The 27,146-nt window shown below is 40.9% G+C and overlaps 1 protein-coding gene across 2 annotated transcripts in view; it reads right to left on the bottom strand.

Moving 5' to 3' along the window:
- Window positions 1–22,508: 22,508 nt before the first annotated feature.
- CTPS2 (CTP synthase 2) overlaps window positions 22,509–27,146 on the bottom strand; it is a 61,104-nt gene continuing 56,466 nt past the window's right edge. For both annotated transcript variants that reach the window (XM_071430473.1, XM_071430474.1), the window contains exon 19: window positions 22,509–26,130. The gene's annotated coding sequence lies outside the window, so the exon portion shown is untranslated. The remainder of the gene's footprint in view (window positions 26,131–27,146) is intronic.

Below are 27,146 nucleotides of genomic sequence, written 5' to 3'. Positions count from 1 at the left end.
TTTAATTCACCAGTTGTACTACTTAATAATTTTATTTTCCTTTGCCTTTCAAAGTCTGTATTCAGTCTTTACAAGTGCAACACATTATTCATTTAATTCCTGAGGTACACATAGTACTTCCAACAAATGCAACAATAGTCTTTCCTCTAACAAGCTTACAGCTCAAATGATAGATGATAGAAGAAGCCTGAGCTGGGGGCAATCATAGAATGATAAGTCTTTCACTGTATACACTTGAGAATGAATTGACCACAGGATGTACATAGATCATCACATCCTTGATGGCATGTAACTGTGTAATCAGTGCCTGATAATGGCTTCAAGACATTAAAGCAATGAGGTTTTAAAACAACCTTCTTGTTAGAGTTGTGGGAACAACAAAATAAGTCATCCTTAAGCTGTAGCCTGGTGTGTTTCTGAAAATGACTGCGAGATGATGATGCTGCCTGCAGCAATGGGAGAGTGGATTTTTTTTTTATTTTACTTTTTTTCCACCATATTTTTTGTATTTGCTTGTTGTTAGCAGGGAGAGAAAGGGGCTTTTCCCAGTGTAAGCTTACAGAAGGTGAATGTCAAAACTGCATGCATAAGAGACAGCAGCCAAGCACAGCACCCTGGGAACAGATGAAAAAGTGCCAGCACAAGATCTAGCAAGAAAGCAGGGTCATTAAATGCCTACCTGCACCTGTGGTAGCTCCCATCCATGCCTAAGAGGTGAAAGTATTTGTTTTACTGCACAAGAGATGGACATTGTGCATTAGACTGATCCCAGCTGATCACAGACTAACCCAGTGACAGCTGTCAGTCTGCCCTCAGAGCAGACAGCACCTGCACTGCTAACTTGCCAAACCACATTAAAATAAACCATAAAATATTTTCCAAATAAGCAGTTCTTCTAGCTTTTAGAGAGCAAATAAAAGCAGGGAAGAGAAGGAAGGTGGTCTGCAGGTCAGAAAGAGAAATAGAGACACATGGCCAGAAGAGGATCTCACAATTGACTGTGATCTGCTTTTGAAAAATAGTTTCTACTCCATCTGCGCCAGTATATTTGATGATAAATGATACTCCTGGAAGAGTGGCTAGACATCCTAAGACAAAATAAAAGGGTTTATTTGAGGGATAAAGCATTTTGCAGGAAAGCATAATTAAATACCATGCTCTCTTCAGCCCTCAGAACATTGCTGTGAGGTTAAAGTATTGTATTTTTGCCTCCCTTGTGCACTGATTGCATTTTGTCTACACACATGCTCACACACACACAGTCTGTCAGCTTGCTGGATTTGCCACTTTTCTCCTGATTTGAAATAGCCTTTCCTTACTGAAAAAAATACTTCTGTACCACTGCCAATGGCTTCCCAAATACTTCTAGTATTCAGGGAACAATGACAGGGAATAGTTTATTCACCCTGTGTGATTCTGTCACCTAGAGACTGAACCCTGTTTGAAATAGAGATGTGATTCCTGACTATCTGCCTAGAAAAACAGATATCTGAATGACAAAGGCTGAAAGGGAACCTGTAGTATAACTGTAGTCTTTAAATTTTTTATTGGGTTTTAAGTAGGAAAAATTTTTCTGCAGTGCTATATGGCAGGGAAGTCCAGGAGTTTCTGCCCAGCACCTGCTTGATGTCTTTGGAGCCCCAGATCCCAGGAGCAGACTGTATGGAGTCTGCTTTGTCCCTGTGTTCTGCCATGCCTGACCTAACACCACTGAATGTTTCATCGTCTGTCACTGCACAGAAGCCAGGCAACATTATTTTGATGGAGTTTTTAGAGCACATCTTAGTGCTTTGGCACATAATTATTTCTACAAAAGCCCTCCCCAGCTTCTCCATTCTGTGCCTGCTTCACTGTCCTTTTCAAGCTGCCTTTTGCTGCATGGCTTCTGAAACTCTGACATGGGAGAGGGCACCTGCTGTTTCTGCAATCACTGTCCTCCACCCTGTCCATGCCTATCCAGGGAAGCTTGTCAGCTTGTTATATTGTCCAGAGGGGGGCAAGGATGGCCTTTGGTGAGCACCCAGCATGCAGGGATCTTTCTCTCAGCAAGTACTTCTGAGCAGAACAGCAACACAAACATATTGACAAAACAGTATTTGAAATAGAAACAGGATTCTGCCACAAACACTCTGGAGAGCTCCTTTCCCCTCTCTGCTGTAGGAGTTTGATCTCTCTGTGCACCACTTTCACAGCACACTTGGGGGTTCTGATTAATTTCAAGAGTTTCAAGTGCATTCCTCCTATGTTTTGAATGCAGACATAATAGTAACATCTCCTCCTTGATTTTCTTGAAGAGTTTTGTTAATGCATTTCATAGTGATTTGACTTACTCTCTACTCCATATTTTTAGGTGTTTTTCTGGCAAGAAAGATGTATTTTCCCTCATGAGAGAGTGAAGAGTGTTTACTCTTCAGCTCTTTAGATCTGCTTCACCTTTCTCCATCTCTTTCAGGATAAGCCATTGATAGCAGGGTTGGGGAAATACAGTACATTAAACTTTCTGAAACAAGGCAGGAGCAAAAAAATCTGGGGTGTGATGGTTCTAGCATGGGGTGACACAACACTGGTGCCATGTCTTGGTGATGGAAAGAAGGATTCAGCAGTCATCACTGCTGAGGCCCTCAGAGACCCCTGATCTCCCAGATCTGGAGCTGGCATCCACAGCCTGTTTCCCAAAAAACCACCAGTGGTGAAACACATGGCAAACTATAGCATATGTCTAAATCCTTGAGAAAAAGTACTCAAAAATCCCTTATGTAGGGGAATTTAACAATCCAAGCTCCCTGAAGGGAGGGAGAAATGGGGTAAAATGCAGCATGGATGAGGAAGCAAGAGGACCAGATGGGACAGCCCCAGGTGTGTGATCGGTGAAAGGGTCTCCAGAAAAATGCACAACACCATTGACCTGGACATCAAACATCACCTTGCTGTTGAGCAGATATTTTGGCAGTCAATTCTGTGGGGATGTTTTATCCTGAAAACTGCTTCATGTCTCTTCTTTCCTCATTGCTTCATGTCTGGAATAAAAGCAGAGAGCCTGAGGGAAATTTCATCCTCACAGGTTCAAAGGCCTTCACATAAAACATGACTGGAGGTGACATCAAAGAAAGTTCTTCTTGCCCAGCCCTTGTCCGGTGATCCAGCTTCCCTCTTGCCACTCCAGATTCTACTTCATTTCAGTCACCTGGAATAGGTAATGCATTATTCCTTCATGTTCATATACAGATAATGGCCCAGAAGTCTCAAAAATAATGATGGTATCAGATTAAGCCAAACTTAGCTTTTGTCCTGAGTATGGACTTCAGACCAACCCAAGTTAAATGTAAGCTCTTTGTGAGGCTGGTTTTGAACTTTCCAACAAGCAAAAGGCCTCTTTGGATACAGACCTGTGCCACTGCATCTGCCTTGATTTGAAAGGAAAAGATTGCTAATATCTTGAATCTAAAACATATTTTTTGCTTCTTAAACTTAAAATCAAAGGAAAAAAGGGTGTGTTGATAGCTGCTGTGCTCAAATAGAGGTTTTTTAGCAGTCTGCCAGAGCCTTCAAATTTTTTTCACCTAGTAAAAATCTTGATAGTAGCAAAGACTGATTCACTCTAGGCAATTAAGGAATTTTTATAATGTTTTGCCACTTCTTGAAGTATCTTAAGCTGTATGTAACTCACCATAGTTCTAACATCTGTCATTTCCTTGGGAATACTTCACCTGTCAGAAATTAAAATGCATTACTACTAATGAGATATTCTGATTTCAGATTGTCATTTCAGATTCTAAATATAAAAGTAATTACCAGCACATATGACCCCCCACGACTGAACAATTTTATCATCATTCTCAGAAGTAGCATCAGTACTTTTGCTTTTTTCTTGTAAAAGAAAATCCTTTACAATAATGACACCCTTATAGTCAAGTGGAAAACATTACATAGACACAAAGGAATGAAGTAATTGTATCAATGATTTCACAATATTTTCTACGTGAAAGAGAAAAAATAAATACAAAAGGACAGTTATTTAAGTTCTTACGTACAGTCATATAAGGCAGCTTTTGGGTTTGTTTCCAAATGCAAGGGAAAAAATACCTAAAAGCAGTGTCTCTGCAAACTGAGTCTCAGCTTAGTCTCTGAAAACTGCAGCAACAGAAGGAATGTTTGTGCTACTTGAAAATCTCAATAAAGGAAGTGTCATTTCTTTTCATCATACCAATATCTCACTTTGCAAACAACACAGCTATCCATGAGAGAACTTTTAAGATACAAGCAGCAGATTCATAAGCAAGCTGGATTTCAAGGATAAATTTTGCCACATGCAAACCTCATATTCATCTCCTGCTGTGCTTTTCCTTTTTCAGCAGACCCTTGCAGTAGGCAGGAGTTCCTGTTGGCATTGTCATCCCACTCACTGTTTAGCCCTCTCAAATGGATGCTCTATATTGGATATCCTGTATTTGATATAGAGTATAAAATGTCTCAGAAGGGAGCCAACAAGCAAGCAGACTTTTAAAGACTCTCCCTTTATCTAGCACATGTAGTTGGAATTATCTGAATAATTGCTGCATTTCTACAACCTGTTCCTATTCTGTAATTTAATGCCTCTGCACATGTCTATACATTATAACACTCCTCTGTATAGCCCCTTCAGTGTTTTACAAGTTGGTTTTAGATGAGTATTAGTAAGTGTATTGATAATGGTGATTAAATAAGTAATAGTATTTCTTCACTACTTACTACTGGATACTGAGAAACTATTTTGAACAAACTGCTCTGGTTTATTCTAAGAGAAAAATATTTCAGAATAAAGCAGACTACTGAATATCTGGTTAGATCAATATTCAGACAGACACTAACTATGTCCCCTTTTCCCATTTCATGTGCATTTGAAAGACAAGAGAAATTGGCAGTTTTTTGCCCAAATTCTTCTCCCTTTCCTGAGGATAAGACCATGTGAGGAGATTAAGAGAGAAAGGATTTTCTTGGGTCATCAGATCTAGCTTTCTGTTATCCCTTAGCAATGTCACACACATTTTTCCATAAAGAGACAAGCATCTAAGTTTATTTTTCACTCATATCAGTGATCATCTACTGGTTAGGAACATTGGGCTCATTTCCACTTGGAAATTATTCTTGTCCTTGTTTATTTCCAGCTCTTGTATCAGCATTTAGGTCAGTTAAATGCAGTGAGGTCCTTTGGTTAGCTGCCAGAAAATGGGCTTTCCTTTCTTCTGATTCTCCTCTCCTTCTTACCCCTGTTACTCCTCTTCAGACAGAACAGATCATCACAACTACATGCTCTGTTTTGGGTGGGACCTCATCAGTGGTTCTCAGAGGGTAAATAAGAATTTCAGTGTCTGCAGAAAGCATTCTGCCTGATCCAGCCACAGGCCTGTGTTGGCCTTCCCACAAATCCATCTCAACCTGCTCACCCTGCAGCTGTTTAGAACAACAAGGTCTTGTTCCTTCTTCCTTTGTTTCCAGCTGATGAGCTCCAGCTCACAGCAGGAATTTTAGCTACTTAGCAACCTTGTAATTTTGACTTCCATAATGTCATTATTTCTTTATTATGTCAAGATTTAAAGTAATCCTTTTGTTCCTGTACTGTTCTTCCTCCCAGCTGTTACCACCAAGAACTCATCAGCATGTTTCTACTTTTTCTGCCAAACTCTAAGATATTTCTGAGTCCCATATCCAGTACCCAAGGAATTCAGTTCTTCTTTTTTCTACTACTGATTAGTTCCCCCCACCCCTTGCATTTTGTTTATCAGACATTCCCTTAGTTATCATATACAAATTAACACACAAAACTGCAGCCTTATTAATCATTTCCAGTGAGAAAATGTTTAATCTAAGTCCAGGCAGATTGAAGCTATTTCACTCCTCTTTTATCAAAATTTAATTGAATCATAAGGGATAAGTATTAAGTTAGACTGACAAAATCTACTGTCAGGAGATGGCAAATCTACATTTTGTTTTATACCATTCCCCATCTAGTTCCTTGCCTTTAATTATGCTTTTAGAATTATTGGATGAATATTGCCTAAGTTTCTAGTTTGACTGCATTCAGCATTTTGAATTCAAATTTGTTTATGGGAATCAGCATATTTTATCATCAAGTTAAGAATTACTGGGCTCTCTTGAAAACACAATAATGTTTAATTATTTGTAAGGTTTTCTGTGATGTAATATATCTATTTGAGCACCTATTCTGCTGAATAAACTTCTTATTTGATTTAAAGTACATTACAAAATCTGAGTGCCATTTTCCACCATCATAACCTTCTTGATCTTCAAATTATCTTTTTTTGTTGTTGATCTGCTCTTTTATTTTTATCTGATCAGTCTAAAGAATGCCTGCTTCTCTATATAGAGAAATATACAGAGAAAATCCATGAAAATTGTGTCTCACTGTTTTTTCAATGGTTCATCATTCTACATTGGAGAAGGGAGTTTCCTCATTCATATTTCAATTCTTAAAATGTTTTTAATTTGAAGAAGTACTCAAATATTAATCTACTCAAATGCATTCACACAATCAAGCACAGATATTAACATAAGGGGGAAAAAAACAGCCAAAGATTGTAAGAGTCATTAATTGTGAATCACACAGTACAATAGCACATTTGTTTTTTTAAAACTAGCACAAAAAGCTTTTCTCACTGCCATCCTTACAAGTGTCTCTATAATCACCTGAAGCATTTAGCTTCACAGGTTGGAGAACTAGAGGATTTGACCTAGTTGTTAGATTTAAGGGAAACAAGACATACTAAGGAAGAAGCTGGAGGTTTTCAAGACAAGATGTTGCCAGGGTTACAGGAATTTGCTCGTGCAATCCTCTCTACCACACTTGAACTATTCCAGAGCTGCTTCATGTGCCTGCACACAGAAATAAGTGCATGCACCAAGGCCTTGAGAATGTTATTCCAGACAAGGAGAAACAAGATGCTGTGTCCTCAACACTGTTTTCAGCTCATTTTGTTCCTTATTCATTATCAAATTAAATAGTCTATGTAAAAAAAAAAAAAAAAAAAGAAGAAGAGGAATGAGGTGATCTTGGTTTGAGAGAGGTCTTCAGGTGGTCAAGATGTTTTGTTACTATTTCCAGAATGACATCATTTGAGCAGAGACTTAATATTTCATACTGGACTTCATGGTAGTACTGAAGAGTTGTAGTAAAGAAAACCTACTTTTAAAGTGTGTATTCATTCATATTTTACCTTATCAGTATCCAATCAAAATAAAATATTTGTTATAAAAGACTACACTGTAAAACTCCCTTAGAGTAAGACAAATATTAAGATTTGAACCATGTGGAGCTTCCCTGGGCCTGCCTGGACTTACACCACAGGCCCCTGGTCATTGTCACATCCCAGTCCTGACTGCCCCTGTGTCTTGTGTGAACCTCAAAATCACATTGCAGCAGTTTCTCTGCTGCTGCCAGGTGGATTCTGGACATGACTCACTACCTTGCTTCCTCTGGGACTGTTGGTGAATCCTGCCATGGTCACCAACCCATCCCTGCTCAGAGCCTGGGGGATGGTGCCCATTGCAGAGGGCAAACTAAACTTGAGCTCCAAAGGCACCAAGGGATGACAACTCTGTGCTCAGGTCCTGTGGGAGCTGTGATGAGAATGAGTCTTCTTCTCCCTTTCATTCCTCTGGACAGCTCTGATTTTCCAGGCTGGGGATCAGTCCAACTTGGTCCAACTTGGAGGCTGACACAGCTTTTCTGTTGGACTGTCCTTTGAGCAGGAAGAATTATGGTAGCACATGCAGTAGATAGGCTTGCAAGCCAGTGGAGAGGTTTGTTCTGCCTGGGAAGGTGTTTCTCTTGTCATATTACAACCACCACACCGTAGCAGCTACCAGTTATGCTTCTGAGCTTCCCTGGGCATCTACAGGACCCAGGAGAAGCCAGCAGTGTGTGAAGCTTGATTTCATCTCAGAAACATCCAATTAGGTCTCTGGATGCTGATTGCTACAGATCTTAGCACACCACAGGGTGTAAGAAACTAACCTCAGTTTCCATAAAGCATTCCTTTCCTCAGATTATGCTTCTGGTTCTAGTCTTTGCTTTGTTTTTCATGGCCAGTCATTAATTACCCCATGGATTAATGCAGAAAGCTATGAGCATAGGTTGCTTTTGGCATCAAGGAACTTTAAAAAAAAAAACTTAATTCAGGAAAGCCAGTGATGTGGTTTGTCTGAGGTCCATATGGACAGAACCAAAAGACCTGTTAGACCTCCTAGTAAGGTTGAGACCAGAATGATCTCATGTGCTGTATTTTCATTACCAAAATGCACCTCAGCAAAGGTGCATTACTTGAGCATGTCTTACCTGGGTTTTTGTGAGAACTCTCAGTGAACTTCCCAGCACACCTAAGCTTTGAAGGACTCACACAGAAAGGGGCAGGAACAGGTCCAGCCTGCTACAGGCACTCAGCCATTGTGACTGTATTGTGGTGTTACACAAATGTAATCCCAACAGCCCCAGTGCTGTTCAGGCACATAATCCCAAACGAAATGCAGTATTCAGAGGCATTACACCTTGCCTTGCATCATGGCATACAGCCCAGCCCAGCTGCCCTTTGCACAACCTGGCTCCAGAGCCTCTGGATTCCTGACTCCACAAGCAGCTCCTAGTGCTCAGCAGCAGAGCAGAGGGGCAGAACCCAAGCTGTGCATCCCCACCTGCCCCTAAAGCAGCTCTCCTGGCCCCCAGCCCTGCCTTATTACGGAGCAGGGTTCTGTAGGGCATACAGGAGGGTTTCTGAATGCCTGAAGGAGGAGGAGGAGATGATGTCAAAGATTATGCTGGAGTGAAGAGCTGGGGCAGGAGAACTCATTGTATGACCTTGAATTGCATTGTTCACTGTGGAGACACATCACAGGCTCGTCACCTCTCCTTTGTTCCTGTTCCAGCTGAGCTCTCAATGTTCCAATTCTCTCCTAATCAGCATCACCCTTTGTAAGCACCACAAAACGTTTCTCATTTTCTAGATACATCAAAATAATGCCTTGATTTAATCTCCTTCCTGCAGAGAAACAGAGGGAGAAAGACCTTCTTCCATCTCTGTCCCTATACTAAGAGCCATTTAGTGCAGCCTTATTGACAATACTCAGGAAAAAATCTAGCTCACTGCCTTCAGAACTGAAAAACAGGACAATCAGGAATAGCATAAAATCTATGCTGTCACCACTTTAAAAGCCCTTTAAAGGACAGCTCTTAAACCCAGCATCAGAACAGAGGCATGTCCAGGCAGAGAACACCTTAAGATGCTGTGTGACAAGGTTACAAATCCTAGGCCCCTCCATCTCATTTGCTCTGAAGTTTTTCTCCATAGTCTTGGACTCACTAAGTAACTGCAAACACCCACTGAAGAGAGATTGTATTCTTGAAATGAGGTGACACTCAGGTACTGGATGACACTCAGCACAAGTTGAACCATAGTTAAAATACCCCAGTTGCATAGAGACAATACATGTCTGATAGACAATAAATATATTTCTGCAAGCATTTTGTATTGGAAGTCCTGAAAATCATGCAATATAGTTACTTAAATGCTTGGCACAGCTACTGAAAAGAGACAAGGTCAGATATAAAAAGACAGTGTCAGTTTGTGGGAACTTTATTCCATGGTCTGATGGTCTTTGGGGCAGCAGAAGTGAACCTGTGCATGAAACAAGAAAACAGGCAAGTAAGCAGTGATCCTGAGAAATGGCACAGCAACTTATTCTAATTAACTAAATTTAATTACTGGAGTCAGACAAACTGTCTTTTTACAACAAGCCAACAAAATCAATACCAAGGATTAGTCATAGCAAATTTAGTAGTGCTGCCTGTTAGGAAAGTGGCTGGACATTTCTTATTAGAAAACCTGCTTTTGATCTAAATATTCCTTGCACAGCTTCATCTCTCTGAACTGAAATTGTCCAGATGTGATATCTAATTTTGACTAATTTTTCCAGAAAATGTTATCAAAAAGAGTGTAACCATTTCCAAGAATCAAAGCAGTGAACAGGATACTGCTGAGCCATGTAACTTTCCAGGACAATTATTTTCACCTTCTTACCCTTTGCTTCAGAGGGGGGTACTTAAAATGCAGTAGAAAGTGGGAGCTAGCATCAGAAACTGGAACTGTGCTTCCCACAGGGTCTAGCTAAACTCAGCTAAGCTTCACAGTCCTCAGACACTCCACAGATGCTCTGAAGTGTTTGACAGCTGAACTGCCCAGAGGTACAGCCCTCCCTGAGGACAGTGCACCCATTTCCCTCACTGACGCAATCCAGGAAACTTCTCAACATGCAAGAGCACTGGGAAACTCCCCTGAACAGCTGCTCTGAGTCATTTGGGACCTACCTGGGATAAACAAAGAATTTGTACTTAATTGTACCTTAGGTGGCCCTCAAGCAACCCGAGGGAGGGAAAAGCTCTTTATGAACAAGGGATGAAAATCAAAATAAAAAGAAATAAAAAGACTGGCCAGGTACAGCAGATTCAGACCTAGGCCTGGGGCAGGAAGAAAAGGAGGCTGGGGCAGAGGAGCCAAAGGACCAAAAGCTCAAGAGCTGGGCCCATGGGAACTTCATGAGGTCAAACAGGCCCAAGTGCAAGGTGCTGCACCTGGGTCAGGGCAATCACCAGCATCCAAAGGAAAGCTGGACAGGAGCTGGCTAAGTTAGACTGGCAGAATCCACTGCCAGGAGATGGCAAATCTACATTGTGTTTTATGCCATTCCCCATCTAGTTCCTTGCCTTTAATTATGCTTTTAGAATTATGGGATGAATATTGCCTAAGTTTCTAGTTTGAGTGCATTCAGCATTTTGCAGCCCTGTAGCCTGGGCTGCATCAAAACCAGCGTGGCCAGCAGGGTGAGGAAGGGGCTCCTGGCCCTCTACTCTGTGCTCTTGAGACCCTAAATGCAATACTGCATCCAGCTCTGGGCTCCCTGACTCAGGAAGGACATCAGCTTGCCAGAGTGAGTCCAGAGGAGGCCAAAAACGACCAGAGGGCAGCAGCACCTCTCCCATGAAGACAGGCTGAGAGAGCTGGAGTTGTTCAGCCTGGAGAGAAGGCTCAGAGGTGACATTATAGCACCTTTCTAAAGGGGAAGGTACCTAAAGGGGCTACAAGAGAGCTGGGGAGAACTTTTTACAAGGATGTGTAGTGTTAGGACAAGGAGTAATGGCTTTGAACTGAATGATGGTAAGTTTGATTAGATATTAGGAGGAAAGTCTTGACTGTGAAGGTGGTGAGGCACTGGAACAGGTTGGCCAGAGAGATGGTGGATGGCCCATCCCTGGAAACAGTCAAGGTCAGGCTGAACAGGGCTCTGAGCAACCTGGTTTAGTTGAAGATGTCCTTGCTCTCTGCAGAGGGGTTTGGTCTAGATGACCTTTAAATGTCTGTCTCAAACTATTCTATGATTTCATCTCAAGACAAGCACCCAGGTGGTGTCTCTAGTCCATATTCTCTGGAGGCTCTCACATATATCAGTGTCCTCTCCAAGGTGGTTTCCATGTGGACAAAATTCCCTCAGTGAAAGCCAGACAGAAACTTCAATGCAGTCCAAGAGGTTCCTGAGTGCAATGAGGAACTCCAGGAGAAGGGGAAGAACAGGGACTGGAAGGAAGCAGGGATATGGCACATCACAAGGCAGGAGAGTGCTTGTGAGTGACAGAAAAAGATTAATATTTCTTATAAAAGCAGAATTCTAATCAATACATATTAAAATGTCAGTGAGGCAAAATAAACACATTAATTTTATTAACCCTCTTCTCTTCTAGCATGTGTGCTGACTATTCCTAGCCCACAACAGAAGAGACAACCAAGCTTTATCCAACCAGGCAATGAAGCCATCAATAACCTTGCCACCACTATGCCTGAGGGAATTCTCTCCTAACCCATTTAAGTCTCAGTGAGCTTAGGAATAGCTGTCAGAGCAGACCTTGATGGTCTTTCTAGTAATCTTTTCAGGCCACTGGGGAAGAAATAAAATTGAACATTTTATTATCTGACTTGCTGTGGGCTTGGTTGTTTTTTTCCTTTCTTATTTGAGAAATCCAGCCTTTTAAGGACTGTCTTCAAAATCTTTCTACTCATTTCCTTGGATGGGGCCTTCAAAGGGAAATATAACCATGATCAGACATGTCTACAGAAATGACTGTTGAACCATTTTTTGTCACTTCCCTGCTGGAGAGGAACACTTCCCCATCCCAGTGAGGAGAACTGATTGGAGTTCTTAATCAGTCCTGTATCGGCGTTACATTGATTAAATATTCACTAGAAGACAATTTAACCTGCTCTGGCTTACTTCAGCCTGAGGTGGACAAAAAGACCTCATATTTGCTCCCCCTGGGGGAGCAATCATCACAGGTATTCCAGAAGGAGTGATCTGTCTTCAGCCTCAACTTATGTTGTGCAAATTCTTAGCACAAGTTTGTGCCCCAGAACATCTCTTTGCTGCTAAAATTTAGTCCTAGTAATAAAAATAAAAAAAATAAAAAAAATAAAAAAAAAAAAAAAAAAAAAAAAAGAGAGAGAGAAAGAGAGAAAAATGAGGAAAACAGGAAAACACAACAGGTGCTGCTGTATTTCAGTCGTTATCAAACATTTGGGCTGGAAATGTTGAGTGGCATGCAAACACTGAGAGGTGAACAAAGTAACCTCCAGTCTTTATTCATACTAGGTTTCCCTGTTATGGAAGAAGGCCAGCTTATTTCCTGTGTCTCCTCTCCTGTGAATCTGAATCCTGAAAATGCATAAAAAAACCCTCAGCAAAAGCAATTCAAACATGAATTAAGTCATGCTTTGTAAAAAATTGACATAAATTTGCATGGACAAGTGGCCAGACACAGGGAAAGCATTAGAATGCAGCACACAGACAGGCAACTCTCTTAGTTTAATCTCAAAATAATTTAGCTTTAGTGTTCTTAAAAAGCAGATGTCATTGTACAATACTGAATCAGACATGCAGAGCTGTGACTGATGGGAAGCTCAGCCAGCAGTCCAACCTGGCATTCCTGCTATATTTCTTCATCAGACAGAGCCCCTGATGTGTCTGCTCCTTGTCCATAGCAGTCATGAAGACAGGCATTGCCAGTAGTGCACCAGCTCCCTTCAGATTCCCTGTCTGCACTGGTGGGAAAGGAACCATGAAACACCTGAAGGCACACTTAATGCTGAGAATCTCAACTCATTCTTCACAAAATAGGTTGAAAATCTACAATCTTGTTTCAATCTGTACTAGCTATCAGATAACCTGATTTCTTTCAGGTTTTTAGCTGACTCACATCTTGGGGAAAAGCCATGGTGCAAGGACTGTTCCACAGCCACCTTTAGAAAACTGCTGCTGTGGTTTCAGATGTAGCAAAGGACTAATCCCATCTCAGACAAGTATAAGGAGAGGGAGGGAGAACAGAAACCCACTTTCCTCTCTTCATCTCAAATTGCAGCATTTAATGATGTCAGTAGTGCAATGGTCAAGCCTGGCTGAGAGCCGCTCACATAAGTTGTTCCATGGCAAAGAAGGAACCTCAGGAGATAAAAGCCCAGGCAGGCATCACACCTGTGATTCTCTTCCCAGGCAGGCCCACCTGGCTTTAGGGAGTGTAAGGGTCTCCTTAAGGAAACTACAGCAAGCAGTGTCAATAACTTCTTTCCCTATGCTAGGTTGGTTTAGATGTGCTGCCATTTTTTTTATTTGGAGCATTATTACAACACTTTGATACAAGAAAATAATTACTGATGGGAGCTAGTAATTGTCTGGGGCAGAGATCACAAGAAGTAAAGAAAGAAATGATAAAACATCCACTGCAGCGTAGCCCATTAACTTGATGCCTTCCAATTCTTCTCAGCTTTCATCTCCTTTTATTTTAGTTACTGTTACTCATCTCTTTGTGGCCTCCCGTGGTTCCTGATCCCTTCCATCCAAAAGGCATACATTAAATCTTAGAACAGAGCCAGGCTTTTTCCTAATGAACAACAGTCAAAAAAAAAAAAAAAAAAGGAAAGAAAAGAAAAAGAAGAAAAATACAAAAAATTGACAACTTTTTTAAGTCACTGCATAACCTGACCCTCTGGCTTATCTTACCTCCAGCTCCCAAACATCTCCTATTCATGTAAGAATCAAATAGGGATTATTTTTGCTTTCATACAATGTGTCTTCCTGGTCTTATTCCCACACACGTTTGTTGTCATCCTTGTAGAAATAAAAAGGCAGCTGTTCTTTGTAACAACATGAAGCTTTAGCAGAAAAGAACCTCATGAGGCTCATATGTCTCTGATCCCTCTAGTCCTAGTCTCTTCCTTTCATCCTTGGGATGAGAATACAGACAATATGGTTGTTTGAAGGACACCAAAACCTTCTCTTTTCCAACCCCAGGTGGCTGAAATGCTCCCCAGTTAATGGCATAAGGAGTCCCTTCCTTGCAGCTGTCTTGATGCTCAGATGCTTGGCTCTCTGCATAGGACTGGTTTGCTGGTGACAGGACAGAGCTGTGTGCTCTGTGCCCCACCCCTGAAAGCCACCAGATGAAACAAGAGCAAGGATTTGGATATTTAAGCAGCACATGCTCTCTGACCCTGAGCCCTGTGAATAATGACAAAGTTTAAATGCCAAAGCTCTCTTAGCATCATACTTTTGTCACCATGAGCTATTTCACTGTGATAAATTGCATTAGTGCTTCTGTGTCTCTCATGGCCAAAGCCAGCCTTGATCTAAAGTCAGTTTTGGTGACACTCATGCCCAGATTTTCATAGTGTGCTAAAATCTTTGTAATATCTGGTTCCACTCCACTTATATCAAAGAGGAGATCTGGCTTCTTAATGGGTCTATCATATTGAGACTAGAGAAAGTCTAATGAAATCCATGCTGGGCTATTTCATTATCTTGCAGGCAATAAAACCATCAAAACAAAGCCATTCATTATCTTTCCTATTAGGGAAGAAAACAAGTGATCTATATAATTTAGATTATCTCATTGTCCTCCCTGTTCAAAAATGATAGTAGCATAATGAACATTAAAAAAGGCAATGTATATTATTCACTTGTTTCTTTCCACAGTAAGAAAGCAGTGCCTTAGAAGGAAGAATAAGCTTGAGGGCTCAGCTGCATAAAAATTGCCTATTTTACAGCTCATTGCATTGTTAAGTAACATTATAGTGTAATTTGGCCTTTGGGATATAGTTTTACATAGGGTAGACTAGCATTTGCAAATTTTTTTTAATATTCTTTTCCCCCAAATATGTTACATATAACCAAATTCAATATTTGGATTTTCAAATCTGCACTAAGTGGAAATGGTTATGAGCATACATGACAGTAGGCTGCTTCTGCACTCCAATTCAAAACCACAATTTTTTCTAAAGTGATATATTAAACACTTCAGAATTGCTCATCCCTACTGTCTATATTTTAAAACAGATTATAGGGTCTTTATGATAAGAGCTCTGTCACATTGACATGCCATAAGGCTGTGATTGTAGTTAGAGATCTGGGAGGTTAAAAAAATACAATAATTATAATAAATTTTGTCCTGTTTTTATAAGAAAAAAATATTTCTGTGACTGCAGCATTTTCCCTATCCCTTCCTCAGTCTGTCAGTTCTCACAACTTTTAGGAAATTTTCAAACAAGTGCAACACAGAAACATGTGTCAGAAATGTTGAATTCCTCTAAACTTCATGGAAACAGGTTAGAAATACCTGGGTAAAAGGCAGTTATTACTGCCAAAGGACACCAGAGAGTTGGGCAAATGCATTGGGGCTACACTGCTACCAAAGCAAGACTTGGCAGGAGCACTTCTGGCCTGAATCACAGGCAACTGCTCTGGGGCTCACCCCTCATCTCTGATGGCAATGAGAATTTAAATAAAAAGGGCTTTAAAATGGTATTTAATGTGCTCCAAAGCACACATCTTCCACAGCTGCCTAGAGCACTGGGCACAAATAAAAATAACACCTCAGCTGCAGAGTCACCATTGGTAGCAAGGGAAAGAGTCTCAGTATTGACCCCATGTTTAATGAAGATTACACTAGAATTAGACCAAGGCAACTGTGGAGTAGGTTTAGCCAGTGTTTGAATTCAGCAAGGCTAGGACTTTACATCTAGGGAATGCCTTTTCACAGTTTCCATGGCATTTTTATTTCAATTAAGCCAAAATGAGATTCTAGTCTCCTGGCTGTGGGAAATAAACTGAAGCCAAAATATGTTGCTTAGAGGCAGTGACTGAAATCGGATGGAAATTCAGAAGAATGTGTCATTATATTGCCCGTTTCTAGATGACTAAAGAAAACAGCACATAAAAGAGAAGAATCCTATATTTTACTTTCAGACTGGATTCTCCTACAAATAAATATCAAAATCCCCAGTGGGTAGTAAAGACAACCAGACTGTGGGAAAGCCAAAATGTTCCAGGTTCCCCCTAAAAAGAAATTGCCCTACAAAGAATATGACTAGCACACATCATTTTTTTAAAAGCTCACTTGCAATAAGACTTTTTTATTTAGTAGAAGAAATTGAAATTAGGAAGCAAATAGTGATATTTCATCTCAGAAGAGGAGGGGAAATTCTGGGTTATGCTCTGGAATTAAATTCTTAATAAATAAATGCATTATTAAATAATTAGTAATTCAGGCATCTAAAAGGTTATCCTGTGGCAGCACCTCAGTCCTGTGTTATAGATTCACTGTAATATACAAATCTTTAATTGTAAGTTGGCAGTAGAAGATCCTCTGTGGTAATTTAGCTTTAAAGCAATTAAGTTCTTAATGCCACTGCAGCATAAATTTTTCCTACCATTTTCAGCTTAGCTGAAGGAATAAGGCCAAATGCTGCCTTTGGGCACCTGAATCTGGAAATAAGGAATGGGAAACCATTCCCAAAACCTCTGCCTTGGATTACTGGAGGGTGGACTTTGGGCTCTTCAAGACACTGGTTCAGAGAGTCCCTTGGGAAACAGCCCTTAGGAGTCCATGGAGGCTGGACATTAAATAAGGAAATCTTGATGGCACAGGGGCAGCTCATCCCTATGTGCCAAAAAAAAAAAAAGCCAGTGAGGAAAACCAGTCTGGCTAAACAGGAAGCTTTCCCTTGAACTCAGCAGGAAAAAAGAAAGTTTGTGGTATTTGGAAAAAAGGGCAGGCAATTCAGGAAGAGTACAAGGATGTCGTTAGGTCATGTAGAGAGAGAATTAGAAAAGCAAAAGCTCAGCTAGAACTCAATCTGGCCACTGCTGTGAGAGATAATAAAAAAGTGGCTTTATAAATGCATAACAACAAAAGGAGGGCTAAGGAAAATCTGCATCTTCTGTTAGATGTAGAGGTGAATATTGTAACCAAGGGTGAGAAAAGGATTGAGATGGAAAGGCTGGAAAATGCCTTCTTTGTCTCAGTCTTGAACAGAAAGACAGGTTATCCTCCAGGCAACTGGCCCTGTGAGCTGGTAGACAAGGATGGGGAGCAGAATAGACACCCTGCAATCCAGAGGAAGTAGTTAGTGACCTGCTGTGCCACTTAGATGCTCACAGGTCTCTGGGGACAGATGGGATCCAGGGAAGTACAGGTCTGTCAGCCTGTCCTCAGTGCCAGGAAAGGTGATGGAGCTGCTCATCTTGAATGCCATCATGTGGCACACACAGGTCAGCCAGGGGATCAGGCCCAGCCAGCACAGGCAGCATTTAGGAAAGGCAAGTCCTGCTTGATCAACCTGACCTGCTTTTATGACCAGGTGACCTACCTGGATGTGGATGTGCCTACCTGGAGCTCAGCAAACCCTTTGCCACATCTCTCACAGCATTTTTCTGGAGCAGCTGGCAGCCTGTGCTGCTCTCCCTCTTCACTGGGTTAAGAACTGGCTGATGGCTGGGCCCAGGGGGTGGTGGTGAATGGAGAAAAACCCAGGTGGTGGCTGGCCACCAGCAGGGTCCCTCAAGGCTCATTATTAGTCCTATTTAATAGCCTTATCATGATCCAGATGAGGAAATCAAGTGCACCCTCAGTCAGTTTGTAGATGACACCAAGCTGTGCAGGAGGGAGTGTTGATCTGCAGGAGAACAGGAAGGCTCTGCAGAGGGATAGGGATTTTGGGGTGAAGTTGTGTTTTTATTAGATCAAGATATATTGCTGGGAACAACAAACTAAATTTGAAATACACAAGCTCTCCTTCAGATGACCCAAAAGCTTGTCAAAACACTTCTAAATAAGTATTTCCATTTCATGGAAACAGTTACATCTGCCATCAGGTCTGCTTCTCTAACTTCACAGTCAAATTGTTAACCCATGTGCAAAAAGTCAGCAAAGCAGAGGGTATTCAGACAGCAGCAGAAACTCATTCTTTTATCAAGTTCATGCTCCTGAGCACTCCAGCAAATATTACCAGAATTTTTAAGCCTGTACAGTAGAAACAAAAATGACATAAATTAGCAGCCTTGTAAATTAAGGCTCCACACTGTTAAAGACCAAAACAAACAGATTGGGTAAGGGTCTTTTATCTTTTTCACACTAACATGTTCTTCTCACACAATGAGACGACCAACAGATGTTGAACAAATCATCTTGGGAAAAGCAGTTTCAGAGGACTGCCACTGGCACATTTTAATTTGTACTTAGATTTTTACTTTATACAGTCATATTTTAAACTATGATCTTGGTTGAACTTTTACATTTGCAGCACTGCAACAATATAAAAAGCATGACCTTTGTGTGATTCCTCTGACCCACCCTAGTAAGCTTTCTGTCAAAATTCTCAAATAAAACAATCCCAGGAGTTCTTCTACACACTTCTCAAATTAATAAGCAATCATGTCTCTGTTCCCCAGCAAAGTCAGAGCTGCATTACTCTGAGTTAAGAGCAGATCATTAATTTATAGTCTCATCCCTAATTCACTTAGCTATGTGAGTAGCAAGTCTCCTAGATCCTGCCCCTCAGGAGGTCTGATTGTCTCCTGCTCACAATATTCACTGCTACCTAACTTTGTGTAGCCAGGAGAGCTCTGTATCTTCAGTGAGTTGGAGAGAAATCTTTGTTGGTCAAAACCATTCTCTCTTAAAGCTCATGTAAAACTGAAAGAAGATGCTCTCAAGAGTGATATCCCTGTAAGTTTGTGAACAAAAGTTTGACAGTAAGATAACATACACAGAACAATCTTTAAATTGTTAACCTGCTTCAAACTCAACTATACACTAGCACTGTCCAAACTTTGTAAAAATGGCACATTATGCTCCCAAGACTAAACACAGGGGAAGTACATTAGCCAGCCACAAGCCTTAGAAGTCAATGTTTTGACTGTTTCAAAATTTCCATGAAATGCCTTTTCAATTTCTCAAACCTAGAGACTCAACCAAGGCATATTATTAGGCAGGTATGTTAAGAAGAGTTCAAGCTCTTTCAGGCGTTGGAACTAGGCTGAGAACAGTTTACTTTTATGTGTACAGGCTTCCTTCTATCCCTTTTTGGGATAAAATAAATTAAAATCCTGGGTAGGACAGATGAGGAGTAGCACATCCAGCAGAGGAAAACATAATAAGCTGGTGCCTGAGGCTGGCACTGGCAGCAGTACAAACTGGCACAGGCTCTCACAAGCCAGCAGGGACAATAACTGGATGGACAAAGCAATGATGCAGCAACTTCCATCCATAGGGGAGAAAAAAAAGAGAAGGTGCTGTCACTCCTTCCTGTTCAGACAGTGGGTTTTTTAGTCCCTTAGGAAGAACTACTCAGTGGTATCTTTTAAAGGCTCCTGGCTGTTGATACTTGCAGCTGAAAAGGGAAGTTGAGGAGCATCCTCTGGATGAAGTGGAATGTTGAAAAAACAATCCTTCAAATCAATGATTACAAGGGGCTACTCTCTTGGATCATTGAAAGAGAGGGGTGTCCAAGTTGAAGTGGTCCCATTTCCTGGATGACCTTGTTAATTCTTCTAAGGTCATGAAGTAATCTCCATTTAGAAGTTTTCTTGTGAATAACAAACACTGGAGGATTCCAGGGACTGTTTGTTAGATTAATGTGGTCTTTCTGCAATTGTTCTTTCACTGAATGTTTCAGAACACTCATTTTCTTTTCTTCCAGAGGCCACTGGTCCACCTGTACTGGGTCATTTGTTTTCCAGGTTAATTTTAGTGTGCGCCACCCCAGAGAAAAGGGTTCAAGACTGATTTGCCCAAAACCAGAAAGCCTCTTTTTAATGGCACTGGTTTAAGAAATGGGAGTCCTATGCTCTGGCTCCTTTTCCAATGACAGTTTCTGTCTTTTGTTCAGTATCTATTTAAAATTCATACACAGTCTAAAGACATGGGCTCAGGTGCTCTCCCTTCCTCCCTCCCTCTCAAGGAACCTCTTGTTGCTCCACCTGCAGAATCATATCCTTGATATTTTTCCAACAAAGGACCAGTGGGGGCAGATGGCCCTGGTATTATGAGAGCCATGAACATTGGTACCGAGAACTGGCTTTAACCTGGAGGAGTGGGCAGCCTCCAGAGGAGAGGGGCCCTGGCTGTTTCTGAAAGTCAGGAGGAAGCTGGTCATGTCTCCTACATCCTGGGGGAGTGCCCTGGGAAAGGGATTGTTATTTTTCCAGGGAGGGAGGCACTACATGATAACTCCTGATGACAGATTCTGCTGCTGCTTTGTCTTGTGTGGAGCTGGTCCCAGCAAGGGCAGACAGAGATGTTTACCCAAGCACCCACACTGGGGACACACAGGGACAGGCCCCTGGCTGGGCTTCAACAAGAAAGGGTTGCTATAGTCAAGGCTTTGACTAATACAAAAATGGGTTTGAGGCCCAAGAGAAGAATGAATTTTGTATTCTGAGGAAGTTCAGCCTGTCTGGGGCTGAGACTGCTCAACTGAGCACCCAAAAACCATTGTTACTAATCAGCTAGATATATCTAGCTGATTAGTAACAATGAGTAGATGGTAGTTGTGGAGGGATAGAATGTAAGAAAATAAAGGTAGTGCAGAAGGTAATGTCACCCCTGAGGAGTTGCAGCTGTACTAATCACCAAAGATTAGGAACAGGCCTGCCCTTAATAGGGCACAGCTGTGTCCAATAGGAAGAAGAGTGCTACAAAAGAGTGGGTTAGCTAGATGAGGAGAGAGTTGGAGCTTGTTGTCTGTGCTGTGGAAAGAGGTGGAGTTTGGTTGCTTTATGAAGAAGGAGTTGGTGCTGTGAGGAGCTGCACATGAGAAATCACCAAGAAGGTATGGAACTTTTGTAATGTGATGACAGCAAGTAGTGACTGATTCCCAGTCCAGCACCTACACCTATCAGGAATACAATCATCTGACCAAATATATGTATCTTAGCCATTTGGACCAGGCTCTTTTTTAAGGTTCACGCCAAGAAAGAAACAATACCCACAGATAATTCACCTCATCTGCTAAGGCTGACTGAAAAGTTCCTGGTTTGTCTGCTGAGGACAAAAGGAGCCTGTGGTGAGTAGCTCACACCTAGGCATCAATATTTAGCAGTGCAGGTGCTGATGCAAGCATGGCCCACAAGGCCCAAAGGACTGCCTGTGATGCTGTATTTTGCTGTGTCCCATCATCAAGTAGGACACTTACCAAGCTCAAAGACGACCAGCTCAGGTGACTCCAGGACTGTGCTGCCTGGTTTCTGGTCTTACATGAAAACACATCCCCAGCACTCAGAGCATGGTACCTGTGTGGAACCTTGAGGAAGCTTTCAACAATAAAAAATACAAACAAACAAAAACCAACAACAACAAAAAACCACACAACAATAAGGCTGATAGGAAGGTGAATACAACATCCACACAGAGGCATTCTGTGGAGTGTTCTTCCCTGGGTGGGTCCAGAACTGAATTAGAACAGGTTTTGGAATGAATCTTTGAATTTTATTTCCTGAACAGGATTCTGAGGTCTAGTGCACAACAGCTGCTGTGGGAACTCAATCACATGTGATGAGAAGGTTTGCTCCAAAACTGCACTGCTTCTTCAAATTGCAAATCTGTATTTAGGCAATGAGGACCATGTTCCAAAGGTAGCACAAGTGATATTCAAACAAAAAGACACCTGAGGTCATATTTTTATTGCTCAGATTTTATTGCTCAGCTGCTATTGGATGAGGATATGTTATGCAGAAGCTCAGAGCAGACTATCCTAACTACTCCTTTAAATATATGGAATCTTGGATTATACTTTAATCCAAGACTTGGGTCAGTCCTTAAGTTATCCAAAGGATGCTACTGTGAACTTCACTAGCATCTCCCAGCTTTCCTTAAATTATTAACTGCGGGTCCATAGAAGTAGAAAAAATAGCCAATAGCCTTACCTTTCCAGGAGCACTCCTGAAATACAGAATGTTGTCCACACATCAGGAAAAACTGGTTTTCTAGGCTCTGATGCAAATTTGTGAGAGCAGGTTACCAGGAGTCCAATAAGGCAACCAATTTCTTCAAATGAATTAGAATGTTACAAGCAGGGAAAATATTTAATATATAAACAAATCATCAAAGTCTAAAGATTAAAGTACACAATTTTCACAAGATGAAAGACATTTTAATAGAGTTTATTCCAGCAGTAGGTCAGCTAGGTCACAGCAGGATGTTAAATCTTGCAGCCCCTGAGGTATTTTAGAGAGCAAGAAACCAGACAGTACTCAAGATTACTTACTTTTATATGAATAAAGAACAATAGAACTGGTCCACTTCTGTGTTCTATGAAAAGTTTAATTCACATGAAAAAAAAAGTTTAAAAAATGTTTACAGATAAAATCAAGACAATCAACCAGAGATTGGAAAATCAGCATTTCTGAAATTGCTAGTCAGAGGGAATTTCCAAGTAAGGCAACACAGATATTTTCTTTGGGCATCTAATAGATGCTGATGTAAATATTCTAAGCCATTTTAGGGCATCTGTACAAATATGAGCCTGCTGCATAGTAGAACATATGCAAACTTTTTAAATGCAATTATCGTAGGTAAGCTCTCAATTAATTTCACCTTGTTAGCACATGCTAGTTACCAATTCAGACACAACTGAATACCTGAAAAATCTAGACAGTACCCAATAAAGGGAGAAATAGCTGAAATACTAAGTTCATTGTCATCAAAAATACAAAGGCTGCTGCCTGAGAAAATGTGAGAAATCCCTGAACAAAGTACTAACTGTGTCAACAGTGGGACAGGGTGAAATGATAAGAGGAAGAGTTTGTCTGGAAGTTATCACAGAGCTAACAGCTACCAATTCACTTTGCAAGCAGGGAAAACTTGAGCACTGTATGGGATAAAATGCTGAGGCACAGAAATACACCACAGCTCCCATGCAGATGTCCCGGGGAAGAAGCCTCCTTCCGCTTGTGTGCAAGGATGAGCTGTTATTCAGTCCTAGGTACAGAAACAACTGTATCATTTGTCTACTTCCCTGTCAAGCTGAGGGAGTGACCTTCTGCAGCATGTTGGAAGAGGCCACATGCTCTCCCAAGAGCAATGTTATTCTGATTGCCCCCTGCTCCACCTCACTCCCTTTTTCAGCAGATTTTGCTCACCTCACGTATGCAGACAGCAAAGTTGAGGGAAATGAGCTTCAGCCAGTCCCACACAGGTTTCCACAGCCCCTGTTCACTTGTGCTGATCTGGCTTTGCTGCCAGCTGAGAAGTCCTCTAGGCTGTAATCACACTCCCTTCTGTCATTGATACAGAGTTTGGGGAGGAAATTTCATTTGCATTGCCATGGCAGCTGTAACAGTTCTCCTGAGGAGGTTAGCTCAGGCTGGTTTGTTGCTTTTACACTTGATTCTCCCTTATCATCCTCCACATCATTTTGGGCAGCAAGACCCTGCCCTTATGATTGTTGATGATCTGCCTTTTCTCTCCTGAAAACTTCCTTTAGCTTTGGGCTGCAATTCCTGCTTACACAGGTTCTTGCAGAGAACTCAACCTCTACTTTTAAGGTATTGCTCAAAACTTCCAGGGTCTTCCTGGAAAGCCAGGGCTTAGATGCCTCTAGAGAATTTCAGAAGTAGTATGCCAGAGTCCCATGAATCTGAGGTCAAGTAAGCCTTTTTTGGTACTACTCTGAATAAACAGTCACACTCTGTCTGATATTAATATGGCTTCAGAAAAACAGCAAACTAATGCAGCATCTGGCCCACCCTCTCACAAGAATTCCCTGATGAGGAACAGTCTGTTTGGTCAAGAAAATCCTCCTCACTATACCCAACCTCTGCAGGCATTACCCACTAGCACATGCAGGTTATGTCTCCAAGCAGTCAAATAATGGGAAGCAATCTCAGCTTAGTACACATTAAATATGTTAGGCAGGTGGTAAAGGAGCTCACCTGTAAAGCTGACAGTGAAACAGGAACCCACACTGCTGAGATGCAACACTGGACTGCAGACACTCAGTAGGATCCAGCTCTGATCACAGAATCAGTGAAGTGCAATACCTACCCTGCAGTCCCATCCAAACTTGCATGCTGCTCCCTTCCTTACAAACAAGCACAGCTTCATGATTTAATGATGAATTCTCTCTTTAACACCACAGTTCACAATTGGCACTGTGATTCTTTAGCAGGTACCCAAACACTTCCAAATAACACAATTTATTGAAAATGTTTTGAAAATACATTTGCACATTACAATCTTAGGAAATTCTTCACTTTTCACAAAGCAGTGGCCAGTGTCTCATTGGGGAAGACATACAGTGACACCAATTCTGCTGTCAGTATTTCTAAGGCACATATTCACAAACTACTTTAGGAAAGTGCAGCCATAAAAATGCATTTTATGTTTCATTATCATTAAAGCTTCTTTTAGTGAAAAAACAAATTTGCTGTGTAACCTGAGATTTTCTAGAGCAATGCACAGCCCCAAACTTGCTGTTTTACCAAGCTGTAATAAGGAACATGGTGCTTCTTATTTTTGTGCAGATATTGACTTTTGATGAACTAAAGACACTTTACCCAAAACCAAAATTAAACACAACTCTCAAAATTCAGAATTTTTCTTTATAGGAAAGTGTGCCCCAAGCATCTGGAGCCCATCAGTTACACAGCTCAGATTCACTTTCTGTGACAGGTTTGATACTGCTCCAATGCTAATAGGATGCTTACACCCCTTACACCTTAATGCTGCCTTACATCCAGAGCAGCATCTCTCACTTTCCTCTTCTGTCCCAGTGGTTCAGGCTCCAGCCCTGGCTTTGCAGGGCTGTCTGAGTTGTGATGCAGTGAAATAACTTGTGATTTCTAATTAAAACACATCATTCCATTCTATTGGGGAATAAGTGCTACGATGATGGAGTGGTCACAGGATGCAGGAAAACAAGGGTGAGCCTTACTTAATTTGCTTCATACTTATTTACTATAACTAACTGAGTGTGGCACAGCTGGACCCCAGATAACACCCCAGGTTTATGACTGGTTTTTCTACAACTTTCACAAAAGTGTTAAAACTGGAGTTTAATATATTAACGTATTTACTTTCTCTCTTACAAAATACAAATATGAAACCACCTTCTAACATCACTTCTGTAATTTTGTAGGTCAGAATTATGTTCAGCATTATCAGACTTCCAGGAGAAATAGAGCAAATGGATTTATGTGAAATCAAATCGCTTATAAAAGCAAAGTGAAAAAACTTGTATCCAACATTAATTACTATAATCACATAGAGCTGAGATACAGCAACCATTTTTCATTGTACATATTGAACAGCAAAAAAAGTAATAAATATATATATACACAAACTTAACAGGAAAAAAACCTGAAATGGTTTTCTACTGCTCAAGAGAAAGACAATTTTCTCTTAAATGCTTTAGTGCATTCCCCGCCTCATTCCCAAGAGCTAATGCATTTATTCTTCCTGTTCCAAGGCAAACTGAAACTAGTCAAATCTTTCTTCAAATCAAGAAAGCTGTGAACTAGTGAATTGATACATATTCACCTGAGATCACTCTGGAATATAGGACAAGATAATGATTAACAGCTAAGGGGCACAACTGTTTGGTAACTTTTGAAGCAGCATTTACACAGAACAGTTTTTGCTACAGAACAGTAAAACTGTCATCTGTAATGAGAATTATTGAACATAGCAGAGGAAGAAACAGTATGAGAACTGCAAGCAGCTTACTCTTCTACTTTCTTCTATTCAATATTGTCCTGTTCCCAAGTTTTCTGTAACATAAAAAGAGGGAGAGGAAGGAAGAATAAATTTTAAAATATCAATTATTAAAAATATTTCATCTTTAACTCAGTTTATTTCATGATTATGTAATTTTCACTCAAATTTTTTTACTCATTTCAAAGTAGTCTTAAGTAAATTCTATGAGTAGATGCATTTTATCTAAAGTGAAACCACAAAGCTAAATATAATCTACATGTGTATCCAGCTCTGATTAATGGGTAGAATTAACCATGAGATAAAAAAAAAGCCAATGCTTTTCTTATTTTTTGATATCTGGATTTAGTTATTTAATCTTTTCTAGAGTAATTCTGTTGAATAACAATTGTTATCCACTAGTGACATGTTCAAACAAAATCAGCTTGACTATTGATAACCACTTAAAAGCATCACAAAAGTGCATTCATGCAAGGACTGAACAAGTCACCTGCAACAGTAAACAGAGAACTACCATCCATAAATTCCATTGAGGAAAGCAAGGGCTTTTCCAGAGGGACTGTCCTGTACCTGGTGTTGGTCTCAAGAAACAGAACCATTGTGATGTTTGGAGGTGGGAAGGATCCAGGCAAGAGTGAAAAGGAACATCTTGTCTACTTATTTTTTGGTTATTTTAGGGCAGGTATCAGTACTGTATGTACATGTACCAGGTCATTTAATCTCTTAACATTCTGTTCTTTGCTCTCACGATTTGGGGAGAGATCATTAACATGTAGTACAGGAGAGCAAAAAAGAATTCAATTGAAAATCACAGAAGAAACCCATGCATCTAAGGACTGAACTCCAGTTTCTAGTATCTCATGCCACTACTTGGATCAGGAACCATCAGGTAGAAATGCTGTTCATATGTAGCCTTAATTGTCTGCTCAGCAGAGCTGCTCAGTGTCAACACCATGTGAGACATGTTCAGAGGGGAAAGTTGTGCCCTCCTCACAAAATGCTCAGAAATACGGAAAAGCTGAATGGGAGACTCATACCAGCCCCAGCTCTGATGAATCTGCATAGGAAAAAT

This window comes from Agelaius tricolor, unplaced genomic scaffold (assembly GCF_023055355.1).
Source record: "Agelaius tricolor isolate 1412-34295 unplaced genomic scaffold, bAgeTri1.0.p SCAF_7, whole genome shotgun sequence".
Lineage (NCBI taxonomy): Eukaryota > Metazoa > Chordata > Aves > Passeriformes > Icteridae > Agelaius > Agelaius tricolor.
This window is presented reverse-complemented; position numbering and strand designations above follow the sequence as displayed.